We start from the raw sequence: 15,026 nt of genomic DNA on the forward strand, positions 1-15,026 counted from the left end.
GTGTATATACGCTTGAGTGCATGTGTATTAATGGTTCAGATGGTCAGGGTGTGGCTGCATTGTTTTTAGCAAATCGAAAGCAGTTTGGTATTTTTCTAACCCTGGGCAAGCTACAGATGAGGCTGCTGTACCCAACTATGCCAAAGCCTAAATGCTTCCTAGAAATGACTTTGCCATTGGTCATAACTAGTCCAGTTTTGTGTCTCCACCAGTTACTGTTATTCAGGTCCTTCAAAGGAAAGTGAATGATCCCAATAGCACTGCATTTGTGTAATAAATTACTCAGTGGCGTAACTAGGATGGGATGGATAGGGCAGCTGCACCAGTGATGTGGAGGGTGGTGGGCGGAGAGGGGTAGAAAAAAAAAAGGCTGCTACTGCAGCCACACAATTGCACCAGAGCACGGAGGCAATCAGAAGTTGCCACTGCCCCTACGTACAGGAGGACCTAGGTGCCTGGCTATGTTGTTACACCTCAAACTACCCATAAATGGTGTTTCTTCTTAACCTCCTTTAGCTAGAGATTGGGGTATGGTATGAAGCTGGAGGAAGAACATGGAAACCCTGTTTCTATAGATATAAATAGATATTTCTATATCTTTCCCAGACTCTTATTTTAATCCTTACGATTTTAGTACCTTTAATCCAAGCATTCAAAGGCAACCTTTTCTGGACGCTGCTCAGGTCTCTGTCTCATCTTGAAGCAATGGGTTCCAGAGGTCCATTACATGAAAAATTATTTCCTGTTGTTACTTTAAAAATCTGCTGCCTTTCACATTACATTCATAAAAAAAAAAACACATGAACACAATTTATTCTTGTGTGAGCTCTCAGTTACTTCCCCTTTGGTTGCAGTTGGGTGGGGGCGGTGGAAAGAGACTTTTGCTTTTGGTTCTACTTGGACCAAAGACTATATATGTTGCCTCATGCCAACCCTTCTGAACCCGAAATGAGCATGCAACTAAGTTTGACTTGGAGGAATGAGCAAAAAGTCAGATCTGTACATACATGTACTGTTAAAATGCAAGATAAAGTATGTTTCTGTATTTAGCTGTGTACCAGGTTTTACCTTCTCTGCTGAGCCTGTGGAGTCTGTAGCTATTATCCTTGGAAATAAAGCTTTCAGACTCCCATAAAGCCCCTTCTTATGGTGTTTGCACTGGGAGTTTACAGAAGAATCAGAAATGTACACACAGGTGCTTAAAGATCAATTGTATTAGAGAATATAATTGGTGCTATTTTTCATCTTTAAAGTTCCTGCAAGGGTAGTTTTCCTAGGCAGATTGAATTAGTAAAGTAGAAACAGATGCAGTCGATTGTCCATCGTTCAATTAGAGCTATGGGTTATAAAGACTGATCACAATCAAGGGGGTCGGTAACGCGCAAAGATATATTCCTTCTTTGTTCCATAGGAATCCGTGTTGCAAACTGATGATGAATTTGATTTGCTGAAAACCCTGGAAATCCTGAAGGTTTGGATTGCAGTCTCATTTCTTTTTACTTCACTTACGTTAAAAAAAATGCAGTGAACCATTGGATCTTTGCCTGAAACACTACCCTAACTCCAAGCCAATATAGAAATGGTAGAAACTGGAAAGACCTGAGGTGGATGGCAAAAAAAGGGTGAGAAACATGGCAGGATTTAATACAAGAAGTGGCAAAGATTAGGCTTATTCCACCTAGCATAGAAAAGCTGATCGACCCCTCTTTTTAAATGTGTCCCATAAAATGAGACAAGGAGAACACTCAATGTAAGAAAAGGTCAAACCTTTTAGGAACAAAAAAGGCAGGTGAATGTTATGTAGTTGAGTCAGTCTTTGGTATCTTCTATTACAGAAGATCGAATCAATTGCTATACATCATTTTAATAAAGAGCCTGGCACTTCTGTCAACAGCTGCTATGCAAGCAGAGGTAATGATAAAGGGAACTAAGGTCGTGCATCAGAATGTGTATTTATTGCCCTTATGGGTCAGGAAGGAATCCAGTTCCCCTACACACCGCAATGTAAAGTTGACTTGAAGTATTTGTTGCCATTCACTGAATTATTAGCTATCGGTTTACACGTTGCATTTACAGGTGAGCCTGGGACTGCAACATGTTGAGCTGGGGCAGAGCAGCCCTGGCTGGTAGGGGGCCCAGGGCATCAGCCCAAGGTTGCTCTGACTTGGCTGAATGTGCTGCGGCGGGGCCGACTGGGGCACAGGGCTACTCCCATTCAGGGCTAGCCAGCAGGCAGCCCCCACACTGAAGCACTCTCGTGCCCCAGCCAGCCAGGTCAACATCTACACATGCATTGCTATACATGAAAAAATACTGCAGTAAAAGGCAACTCCGCAGTAAAAGTCTCATGTAGACGCACATGCTGAGATGTTAGCTTTTCACTCAGTCCTACCAGTGGCCCTCTAGTGTTCAGGTAAAACTTCATTCACATCAAAATTCATTGGATATGGCTCTGATGCTCTTGCTCAGAGGCTTAACAGAGGATTTCAGTTTGGGTCTGCCAAGTCTAGGGTCCAAATTATGGGGGAGCACAGGGGGTGAGCCCTCATTTAAGAGATGAGAGCCCCCCCGTGGGCCAGTTGTCAGATTCATAGGTTCATAGTTCTTCCCCTTCCCCCCGCAACATGGGTCCCCCCCATCGCAACCGCCCAGAGCCCGTGCACCAAGGCGCACAGCTGCCAGCCCACCCTAGGCAGCCCAGGCGGTGGTAGGTCCTTCTAGCTGCCACCACCACTGGCCCCAGCCCTATGGTACTGGTAGAGCACAGCCCTGACCCAGGCCAATTATTTTTGCAGACTCCCCACCCCAAGAGTCAAACCCTGGTCAAGTCATGATTTTTCATGAATGCTGAAATGACCTACAACTTAAATCATTTCAATAATCAAGACACAGAGCATGAAACAGGAACATAAGATGTGAAGGAGTAGGCTGAAGGAGGGGAGAGAAAAACAAAGAGCCAGATGCATAAGCACAAGCAAACTCAAAGACTTGTGCAGGGTCTTAATGAGCCATAAGTTAGAGGTTGTGAAGCTCAAGAGAAAGCTAGTGAAAGGAATTAGGCAGATGTGTCCCAAAGAAGTAATTTCCACAGACGTGAAAAGGGAGCAAAGTTAAAAACAGGAAGAAGGCTAGATAGGAGGAAGTGGGAATAGCTGAGGTAAGGGATAGTGTTGCTGTGGACAATGGTCACAGCCAGAGGACTAGAAAGGACAGGAATAAACTGGTTTTTGAATTACTGTAGTCATTCTGGATGCAGGGAGTGAAAGAGAAAGGGACTAAACATAGGGCACATCTACACGTGCCCGGGACTGCACGTTTGGTACTGCGCCACCTTGGAGGTGCATGGGTTTTTTTTAGATGCTACGTGACTGCTACGGTGACATAGCGTCTTGTGTACACAAATCCACAGAGCACCAAAACTATCTACCTGGTGCCTTGGGAGGATGATGGAGTAAGGGAAATCGGTGAGGAAAAACGGAGGACTCTTTGAAGAAAGGCAAGGGGTTTTCTCCACCGTCTGAACATTATCTGACAGTAAGATCAGGTTCAATAATGTTTCTATGAACATTATCTGACCAAATGAGCTGCTAGAAAGAGAGAAAGGGAGAGGAAGGCAGTCCCAGAACCAAGAGTTGGGGACTTGGAAGAAAAGCTGATTTCAGGTGTAGAGACAGTAGGTGAAGATCTGGGAAAATCCTATGAAGCAGACTAGAGACAGATCTCCGAGGGAACTTGGAGAGCAGAAGAGGTACAGGATACTGTCACTGGGACAGTTGCTGGCCAGGCAATTGGAGAAGTTAAAAGATACATTAGAGAGCAAAGAGTCATGAAAGCCTTAGGAGGAAGAAGAGGAAGGAGGAGGAGGAAATGACTGACTGTGTAACCCCGCACAGAGATTGAGGCTGCTGAGGCTCCAGAGGTCATGGAAACAGCACATGCAAGGGTGGATTGTGGGGGAAGGGGAAGAATGAGAACAGTCATCGGAAATCAGATGATTTGATAGGGAAACTTAAATGCAGAGGTCAAAAGGGAAAGCAGGGCCTGGTGAAAAATAAGCCAAGGGAGCACCCTAGCCTTGTTATTTTGCTCTTGGAGCCCTTGATCTAGCAGTTGCTAATGATAGACAATGCAGGAAATTACATTTGTATTAACCTCTAACACTGATGTAAAAATAGGCGTAATGCTATGTTTGTGGTGATTAATGCAGTGTGAAAAAGATAATTAAATGAGGCCTCGTTTACTTTGCTTTCTATGCCTCACTGCTACAGTGGCTCCTGCTCAATCTCCTTGGAAATCTATTAGGTTTTGCTACCATTATTTTATCACTTCTCCTGCATTGGGTTAGACACACCCGCCCAGAGCTGTGGGTTTTAGAGACCGATTCCCGGGGGGTTTGCATTACTGCAATACTGCCTGCTATTTTCTGCTCAGAGTACGTGACCACAGCTATGCAGCGGCTACACTTAACACTTTTACTGGCCTTACTGGTTTTATCTCCCATTATATTTAACACCACCATCACCACAACCACCATCACCCTTTACCACGAGAGCTGTTTGGAAAAAAGCACTGGAGAATGCAGCTCCATAGAAGTTGAAGGACTCAGCAAAACGGAGTCAATTTAAATGAAATGTAATCTCTGTTATAACTGGAGCAAAATTTCTGAGGACACCCTAAAGTTTAAAACAATTTTGCTTGCTTTAGTTTTGAAATCATGTCCCAATATTTTCTTTTAAATTTTGGGTTTAAAAAAAAAAAGAAGCAAAAATTGAAACAGACTTTTTGTTTCTTACAGAGACAATGGAAATGTAGTGGGTTAGTTCCTAACTGAAAAGAAATATCAAAATCTGGGAATTCTTTATGAAACAAATATGTTCTTGTCCACACGCCTTTATTTAGCACAGAACTAGCTTTACGTATTCAAAACATGTCACTGTACTTAACTCTTTAAGAATCAAGTCTAGCTTGATGTTCCTATAATCCCCACATTTTATACGTGAGGAAAGAGATGCACAGACTGAGGAAGTGAAATGCTCCAGGCTATTCAGGGAAATCAGTGTCAAAGGCACTATGAGTTCCCAGGACCCTTTGACAAGCAGACCTCTGTTCACTCCAGGCCTCAAGCCAGCAAAACACCAGAAAGGACACCAACACTAAAAAGGCTACAAAACAGATGTCATTTGGGTAGTGGGATCAGCTGTGCCAGAATGTGTCCCAGCATAGCTGATCGAATTGATTGACGGAGACAGATGTCATTCGGAGCTATTGTCCCCCAGGATTAGACCCCTGCTGCTCCAGGTGCCTGTCCCCAATCTGGGAGCACCCTGGGGAATCCTGCATGTACTACGGTCTTCACTTGCAGATGTATACCTGCAGGGGCATTGCTGGGCCATGGGTCTGCAAGCATGGAGCAGGGAATGCATGGGCTTCCCTTGCTCTCCAATGTGAAACATGTGCCTTGCAGGGGAATTTCTGGGGCATATGTCTGCAATTGCTGACCAGGGAATATATAAGGTTCCCCAGGGTGCCCCTGGGTTGGGTTCAGGAACCTGAGGCCCTTATCCCATGGGATCAAGCCCTGCCCAGGACAGCTGGAGAGCATGGTCAGCCCCGGCTGCCCATGCTCTCATGCCATAACCAAACAGATATCCACAATGAAAAGGCAGCATGAACTATTTCTAGGAATTGTTGCACCACTATTTTGGGGCATTTGGGGTACAACAAGGGGCATGGACATCTGTTTGCTTGGGTTTTGTGCCACTATCATTTTTTTTTTATGGTGACACATAGATGATGTCTATTTATAGCTTAACCAAGGCTATTGTCTATGGCAAGTCCCTCAAAACTGGCATGTCCTTTCTGCCATGTGTAGTTGCCACTCAGATTCTCTAGTTGTCTCTCCTTCAGTGTTAGCTACTATAAAAATGCATCTCCCAGTTGCTTTAGTTTTAATAACATGTGGGTAAACTGATTCACATCAAAGGAACTAGAAAGACCAATTCGGTTACTTTGTGATCTCACGTTATCTGATCTAGCTTGATGTAACTACCAGGTACGCGTTTGCTGTTCTCTGAAGGGATATTACATCATTTAACCACCACAGTACAACTTATTATAAACCACTTTGACAGCTTGAACTATCTTGACATAAAATTCATTTAAAAGTAAGGAGGAAAAAAAAAAAAGACTTCTTTCTGTCTTGGTGATTATCAAAAGCTAAATACAGAAGCATGATCTGCTTAACCAAAGACATACACGCCACCTTTTTTAAACACCACCCACTGCCCAAATACCTCTCTGGATGGATAATAAGACATGCACAAGCAACCCTTAGCTGACACAGAGTTAATGCAGTTTTTAAAACATTTCCTTTCTTTTTGCTGAGTAGGGGCACAGGAAGAATAGCAAAGAAGCATTTGGAGTCTTAGCTGTCATAATATATGAAGATATCCACAGAGCTGCAGCTTAGGGAATTCTGCTATTTAATCAATCTTGTTAGCAGGTGGCATGTGAAATAGGTAGCAACAAAATAAATAGCAGGCCATTCAGACTGGCTTTCTATGAGCAATGATTGATATACATCAGGATTTGAGATTCCAGTAGAAATCCTAGAGTTTTATCCAAGTAATATATGTGTTTTTCATATTGGCACATATTGGTCAACTGAGACACGTAGAGCTGGTGGCTCTTCTATCTGCAAAATGAACCAGAGAATAGGGCACTATTAGCACTGGCTTCCCCACACTAAATCAAGCTAACAAGCTTCAGCTAAATCACCTCAGCCTTCAGGTCTCTTCAATCCTTGACCTCTTTTTTGAGGATGCCAGGAAGTAGGCCCAACTGCAGCAAGGCCTTTGGCAAGGTAGATAAAAGGTCACTGGGAGCCGCATTTCATGTAGGTCAAATATGGTTTCAAAAATCAAATGAAAAATCTTTGGTGGGGAAACTGAGCAAGTTTCAGACCGGATAGAAGGAAAAACTGCTTCACGGTTCATGTGATCAGACTCTGCAATAGACTCCCAGTGGGGATGGTGCAGGCACCTAGCCTGGAGATCTTCAAAAGGAGATTGGACCCTCATCTTGCTGGGGTTATTTGAGCCCAGCAGTCTTTCCAGCCCAGAGCAGGGGGGCTGGACCCGGTGATCTCACGAGGTCCCTTCCAGCTCTAAACTTCTGTGAAACTGTAAATGAATAGCAACGTGACGCTTGACCCTGGATGAAACAGTGGACATGTTTAGAAGTGCTTCTGACACCATCCCTTCCTTTCCAAGAGGTCACAGTCTTGGGAAGCAGACATGAGTTTTTCTTGGAGACAATTTCCCTGTATTGTGGCTTGAAAAATCAGGGGAAAAAAGATACTGTAGAATTATTAGATCCTGACAGGTTATAAGAGATACTGTAGAATTATTAGATCCTGACAGGTGCTGAAGAAATGCTGTGGTATAAACATGCAGTGATGCAATAAGCTGGCAAATTAATATGGCTGGAAAAAAGGAGTTGAAGGAGGATGAAGAAAACTCCCCCATCTCAGACTTCTTTTTCTCAAAAATGGTTATTCAGCAATTTTCTTTGAACTTTGACCAGATAAAGATTTTTTTTCATTCTAAATTAAACAAAGGACCCTCCCCCTCCCAACTGCTGCTATCTTGGGTATGACCTAGCACGTGCACTTGGAGATCGAGGTGATGCTTTCATATGGCACTGTTTTCCTTCTGAGGACTAAAGATTTTGCCATCCTGAAGTATAGGATGAATCAGTTGAATTTTCTAGCCTGAAACCAATGCTTAGTTTCTCCTTGTTCCATGTAGGTAGAGTATGAGGAAGACCAACTCACTCTGTAGCACTGTCCATCGCGGGGATGTCCTCTGTGTGACAGAAGGAAGGACTACAGAGTGGGTAGACATCGGTGAGTGTTGGAAACACCCAAGCCATGTGGAAATTTTCTTAGCAGATTCGAGAGTGTGTATTTGTGTTGGGGGGAGTGGGGAGAGGGAGGGCTAGAAAACTTGGGACTGGAAACCATGCCTATTCTCCTGGTTTGCAGATGAAAGGATATTACATCCACTACAGTATGGATTTGATGGCACTTCAACAGGGAACCTTACACAAATTTCCTTTTCCAACTGTTGTCCTTCATAGAAGGAGCTACTTGGGCAATTACACGTACCTTCCAGCTCAGAGTGCTTTAGAAATATGAATGAATTCATTTGTAGACCACAACCCTCTCAGATAGGAAGACATTAATCATGTATATAGATGAAGAAACAAAAAAAACTCAGAGAGATACATTCACACTTTCAAACATGGTTGCCAAACACTATAGTTATTCTCTGGCAGTGACCCAATTTGCATACTTGCAGTGGGGAAAAAACAGCTTTGATTAGAAATTTAGCTACCACTCGTATGTCTCTAAGCATGGAATTAGGAATTGGTATTAAATTGTCACATTTGAAATGGTTGGCCTAAATGACTTGTAACAATGCTCTGATGCATACAAAAAATCTCAATGGATATTGCTCTTAAGGGTTGTGTCCACATAAGTGGAAATATCTAGTTTGCAGTGCCTCAAAGCCTTTTGAGGTGCTGCAAAACACAAGTGGTGCACATGGATCTGTTCGCTGTGCTGCATACTTGCAGTGCAGCAGCAAAATTAGATACTGGAAAATCCAGGTATCTAAAGAAACCGTGGGGAAAAAAAGCAGGGCGGCACACGTGGCTGTAGCATGTGCCACCTGAAACCAGAGCCTGGCTGCTCAGAGCCAAATTCCCTCTGCCAGGCAGGCTCTGCATGCCCAGATTACCACCACTGCCACCCTGGGCAAATCCATGTGCACACTCTTCTGAATGTGCCCAAGGTATCTGATGTCAAGTAGAAGCTTCTCTATCCTCTCCATTTCATATGCCATCTCTTTGAATCCATGGTGGATGTGAAGTAGGGGCTAGATGAGCACATGAACCTGCACGGCATATTCCTGCATGTCCAGTCTTTTATGTTTCCAAAAGTCATCCATAGATTTTTGTATTTTTTGGCCAAAGATTTGTTCCTTGTCGTTTAGATCTGCCACTTCTGATCACTTCCAGCCAAATTATGTGCAATATCAGCAGCTCATCTATGTGGAATTGGAGAATATATTTGGCATGCTCACTTACAAGGGTTGTTGAAGATGACTAACATTTTTATACTGCACAGAAGAAGAGACAATAAATAGAGGAGTAGCAAATAGAGCCAGCATGTTATTTCCTTCCCTGTAAATAAGTAAACTATAATACTTATATTCCAATAGTGAAACCTGGTACCGAACATATTCATGGGAAAGACATTTAGAGCACTCACAATGTTCACCCACGACATTGATGATGAAGGCTTAAGACAGCACGAATTATAGGGAACATGAAAGAAGCTCTGCTTCCCTCGAAGATGCCACCTGTTTAAACACCTGGGAAAAATTATTCATAGCACTTTACCAATGCACAGACAATAAAAAGCTCCATAGAAGAATTTTTGCTTGCATTAAAAAAAAATAATTATCCTTTCGGATCTTCGTTCTGGAGCCTATCTTTCTCAGCACAGTACTTGGAATCAGTCAGGATTTCACCTTACAGTTTAGAGTGAGAATGAAATTATCTGCCTTTTCTCCTAGCTCAGCCACCTGAGTTCAGTGTCTTTGTGCAACTCACTACCTGACCCTATAAAAGGACCATGATGCTCGGAGTGTCCTTGAAACTCATGAGCTGAACCTATGAGGAGAGAGTACTCCAAGATCAAACCTCTAATATTTTGGTGCTCTACCTGAGCTTCTGCTTTGCAAAATAGAAGAGTTTGTCTGCTGTACAGGCATGCATTTAAAATGGCCAAGTCACTGGCATGTAAATTAATGTAGAAGTGAAAAGTACTTCTACATCCTGTTTGCAGTAGAGGTTTTTAGCAGGTATAAACAGCAGATTTTTTTTTTTTAAGTCTACAATTGCCCTGTTTAAAACTAGTTCCAACTGGCTTTCAGTATGTTTCTACAGCTGATTTGTGAAAAGTCATTGCTGATCTCATATGCACTCTTTCACAGTAATATCATTGTGTATTAATAGGTCATCATAGACAACAGAATATTAGAGTGTATTTTGTGTATACAGCAGCTGGGCAGGTGCTTTGAACCCCCGAGATATACCTAGCATATAATCCCGCTGGAAAGGGCTAGAGTTTAGATGCATCACAGAGAGCATGCCTACACATGCATTAATCCACCATAGTTACTGCGCATTAAGTTTAGTACCTGTAATAACAGGTATTAACTCAATGTGCAGTAACCAGCACTATTGCACAGTAGCACCAGTGCATGCCTTTTTAGTGATGCTAAAGTGCAGTAGGCTAATTCTACTGTGCATTAGTGCAATAGGACGGCTTCTGCCGTGAGACGCTAATGCACAGTAGAATTAGTCTACTGCGCATTTAGCGTCTCGCATAGACATGCCCTAAAGAGGGCGGGGATAAATCAAACGTAGGTTGTTTCAATCCCCTGTTTGCCTGCTTCTGCTCCTCCAAGCCATTTTGGTTCTGGCTTGGGATTTTCCCAGGGATAATGTATGTATGTGTTTCCTTGTGCTTATGAAATAGGTTTGTGGCTAATAATAGTATGGATTTCTAATCCATTCTCCCCTTATCTCTATGGCACATGAATGCTGAACATGTAGCCCAGGTTGGGAACCATTAAAGGTTAAACTTTCCCCCAATAGCTCTTTAATCACTAGGTTTCCTCCTGCTCTCTTCTCTCAGGAGAATACCTGGAACCCCTCTCACATTCCTTCAAAGCAGCAGGCAGCCTTTGAACAAATAGGAAATGACAACTACCTTTGGGCCACGGGATATGGGGGGGATGAAAGAGTGGTTAAAAGGCATAGACTTTTTCATGTCTTTTAAAAGGAAGGAAGAGTAAATATCATCCTGCCTCCTTCCCCAATCTTGTCTGAGTCTTTCCAACTTGTCACGGCTCTGTTTCCAGCTCTGCCTGGTCTAGTCATCACTAAAGAAGGGCCCAAAGCAAAGGAATTGCAAAATAGGCTGAAGAATGCATACGGTTAATTTTTAATATTACTTATAACAGTATCAAGCTTGCAAGTGAGAGAGTATATTTGCTTTCCCAAAGGAAGAGAAGATGTCAGTGTAAGGGACAAAACATCCCCTTCTTTTGGCTAGGCCAGAAGCCCGGCCTTTGGGAATATGATAAGAGGCTGATGGATTTGCCGTTGGCCTGCTGAAGTGTGCAAGGACATCACAGATTCACAGAGCTCTCACTATGCAGGCTGTCCTCTTGGCATGTCATAAAGAAGGACTGTGAGATTTCATTGTAACAATATGCAGCTGGAGGAGAGACAGGCGGTAAAGGAGAAAGTAGGCATTTACACTGGATGCCCTATCATAATGATATGTTATGAGAAAAGGACTAGGGAGAGTAAGAGGCAGGTAGATATAAATTGCAGTGTCACTGGTTCATATTTTTGACTGAGGGCCAGAGAGGAAAACATCCTTAAAATGCTCCCAAAGAAACTGAGCCTGGGCTTACTATTAGTTAGTGGCAGATGTTTGTGCTCCCTTTTGGAGGACACAACTTCCTTGGTCAAAATTTGCACCTGTGTAATTTTTTTCTAAGAGAATGGCAATGCAGATAACAGGTATGGGTCACAGAAATTGTAAGAAAGAAATTGTAATGGGTCGCAGAAATTCATATGCTCCTGCTGGCACGTAACCAGTGATGCAAGCACTCTGGCTGGCAACTGAGAGACAATGGTGGGTGCAAAAACATGAGGCAGGAGCCATCTTTCTAAAATGTATCTAAAATAAGTAGACTTAACTATTCTGGCAACTCCATCCAGCAGATACCTACTGTCATCATCCCCACTTTTGCAGTGGAGTAACAGCCCAGGACAAGTGCAGTCAATCGGCACCATCGCAGCATCCTAGTGTAACCACCAGGGTTAGGCCACCAGGGTTCTTGGCTTCCTCTCCGACTGATCAGACCATTGCGCTGGCCCAGCTTTTCCATTTTAATTTGCTTTTAAAAATACCTTAAAAGGGTAGAGAGACATTATCAGAACAAACAGGAAGATTTAGTGCAGGTATTTCATATTTGTTTGCTCTACCATCGCCAGAAGGTCTTTCGGTCTCCTTGTCATTTTGCTCTCTCTGACCTGAGTAACACTGATATTTATTGCTCATTTTCATTTAGCTCTTTGAAGCTCAATCCACTTAATGATCAAAAAACCTCACACAATTTAGCAGATAACATTGCTGAAACTTGTTGGGAGATTTTAATAAGCCAAATGAACACTGGAGGGGCGTTTGGGCTGGCGGTTGCGTTCCTGGGTGATAAGGATCTAAGTCAGACCTGCTCATTTTGGCACCCCAGCTATGCAGAAGTGTTCAAAGTGGACATACGTTTCGGCAGAGGCTGCTATAATACTCATCTAAAGTGCCTGTACAACTATCATAGCATCTGACTGTTCCACAGTCTATTGCATTTATCCTCTCAGCTCTCCTGCGAGGTAGAGAAATGCTATTGTTATCCCTTTTTTACAGATGAGGAACTGATGGAGCTAATGATCAAGCAGCTCATCTCAAACCACAGAGGAAATCTGTAGCGGAACCAGGGATGGCATCTGGATATTCCTCTTTCCCTTCCCGCGCATCCTAGGGCTGGATCATCCTTGGTAGCATGTGAAGAGATGACCATGTTGGTATTTGTTCTACTGCAAATATTTCCAACTGCAAATGTACCTACACCAGCCAGATAGAGGATTGTATTTATTATTTATTATTTGTGTAAACCTGAATAAAAATTTCTCTTTGTGAAATGGCTAGCTATGGCAGGTTACAAATGCCATTAATATTCTTTTACTCTCTCTATGCTCCACAGTGAGGGGGTGACCCTTCTTTATAAGGAAATGGAGCAACTTGTGAGTAATGGGTAATTTCCTGATATACAAATACTGCAGCCCATCTTTTCCCTTCAGATCTTCAGGTCACATCTTTTATCATAGGTTTTTCCCCTGGTGGAGAACCACGTTAAGGTTTTTTGGATAATGTAGGGTTCAATCCTAAACCCACATAAAGCAATAGGAAATATTGCCCCCGGGTACAGATTATGCCACAATTGGAAGAATGTGTAGCAAGATATTGAATCTCTCTCCGATCTCTGGGGTTAGAAATCCTGATGTTTTTCACCTCCGCATCAGTAACTAAAGCACTACTTCATCTAGCACCCCACAAAACTAGGAGGTTTTATATGAAACTGCTGCATTTTGTCCAGCTCTGTTTATGATGCAAGGCCTGCACAGGAAGAATCAATTCCTTATGTAAAATCATCAATAGCTGCCTAGAAAAAAGGCCATGATTATTTGTTCATATTTGCATCATTTTATATACACTCAGAAAGCCCTGAAAAAGGTCGAGTGAGCATAAAACAAAGTTAAACTATATTCAAAACTTTCCAGCCCCCACTCTTCAAGTCAGAACACCAGGGTTAAATCTGTTTCTATTTAGACAAAACCCAACCAGTATTTTTATTATCCTGCCTGCAAAGCGTTGGATGTGCATGTGTGGAAAATGCATTGTCTCTTTAAATAAAAGGACTGTGGCTGGATTATTTGCCCCCCCCCCTCGCTTTTTTTTTTAAACCATGAACACAAAGTAACCATTTCTCCATAACACTGAACTTTTTGTGGCCTTCCTAGAAACAATAAAAGTATCCAAAAATAAACATCTCATCAGAATAAATATTAACCACTGAGGCCTTTCAATACGAAGAAAATAGCTGCTGTTGTATCATTTCTTCTGTGATAATGCAAAAACCACCCCATGGGGTTAGAAGATGACTGTTTTCAAGGCTTCAGGGTGTCTTGCAATGCTCAGTCTGACCAGGCTGCTTGCCAGGCTGTGTGAGCGGTTCGGTCTACGAGTACAGAGCCTTAATCGCTTTCAACTTCTCTAATTCTTCACATTCCTTCCTAGCAAAATAACTGGCTGCCTTATAATGGCAGAAACATTTGGAGACTAAAAGAAACAAACAAAAAATAATCAATTTTCAAGGTCCACTTGCAGATGGAGGGAAATGTTTATGAAACATTTATTGCTCAGTTTCAGGAGAAAATCTTGTCATAATAGCAAAAGGAGAAGCATGGAAATTTGGAGAGGATTTCTTTTTTTTTTTTCTGGTTTTTTTTTTGCATAAAAATACACAATTCATGTGATTGACTTTTCCAGCAAGGAGGGGAGCTACCCTTTTCCATCTCACCCAGAAAGCGTAGCATTCTTAGCAGTACAAAATCAGTAGCCAATAATGACATCTCTCACATTAAAAAGGATCCATCTATACTACAGTCGAAAGAGCCACAGCAACTCATGGAGAAGTACCTACGTGGGTTTTAAGCTAGCTATCAGTGTAGCCACAGCTCAGTTCAAATGCTTACATAGCCAGGGCAGCTAGTTTAAAGCTACCTCTGCTATGCTGTCGCAAGATGCAGTGACACCTGGCCTACAGCATGGCGTGTGCTGAAAAGCCACAGCTAAAAAGCTGTGCTGAAAAGCCACAGAGTAAAAGTGAATCCTATTGTAGTCTATCTAGTTCAAAGCTGATGCTATAGTTGCTTGAGCCCTGTCAACCCATGGTCATAGCCTCCCAATACCTCCAACAGCTAGCACTGACTTAGGTGGGCTTTGTATTAAGCCCTAAGAAAATATTGCAACTCCAGGCTTTGAGAGCTTGGAGCTGAATTTTCTGGCCCCGAATTTGATGTCTTTCTGTTGGTACCTCTGCCTGTGCAGTTCATCAGTTATACCCAGCAACTGGAGCAACATGCATATTCAACAAGAATGAGTAAACGTCCCCATGTGCTTGATATGTTTCTAGATATTGAGAAGGGAATGGCAACTATTGCCTTGGGCTCTTGTGAATTTAAATAACGCTGCTTTAAACTTGACAAATTCTTTCTGAACAGAAGTCACCACCCCACCACAGAATAGACTGGTCCTTACATAA

The 15,026-nt window shown here is 42.6% G+C and overlaps 1 long non-coding RNA gene across 1 annotated transcript in view; it reads left to right on the forward strand.

Moving 5' to 3' along the window:
- LOC112551221 overlaps nucleotides 1-13,642 on the forward strand; it is a 114,332-nt gene extending 100,690 nt beyond the window's left edge. Inside the window, exons 2-3 of the long non-coding RNA XR_003095443.1 lie at nucleotides 7,809-7,906; nucleotides 12,569-13,642. This is a non-coding gene — a long non-coding RNA (uncharacterized LOC112551221). The remainder of the gene's footprint in view (nucleotides 1-7,808; nucleotides 7,907-12,568) is intronic.
- Nucleotides 13,643-15,026: the final 1,384 nt, after the last annotated feature.

This window comes from Alligator sinensis, unplaced genomic scaffold (assembly GCF_000455745.1).
Source record: "Alligator sinensis unplaced genomic scaffold, ASM45574v1 scaffold119_1, whole genome shotgun sequence".
NCBI lineage: Eukaryota > Metazoa > Chordata > Crocodylia > Alligatoridae > Alligator > Alligator sinensis.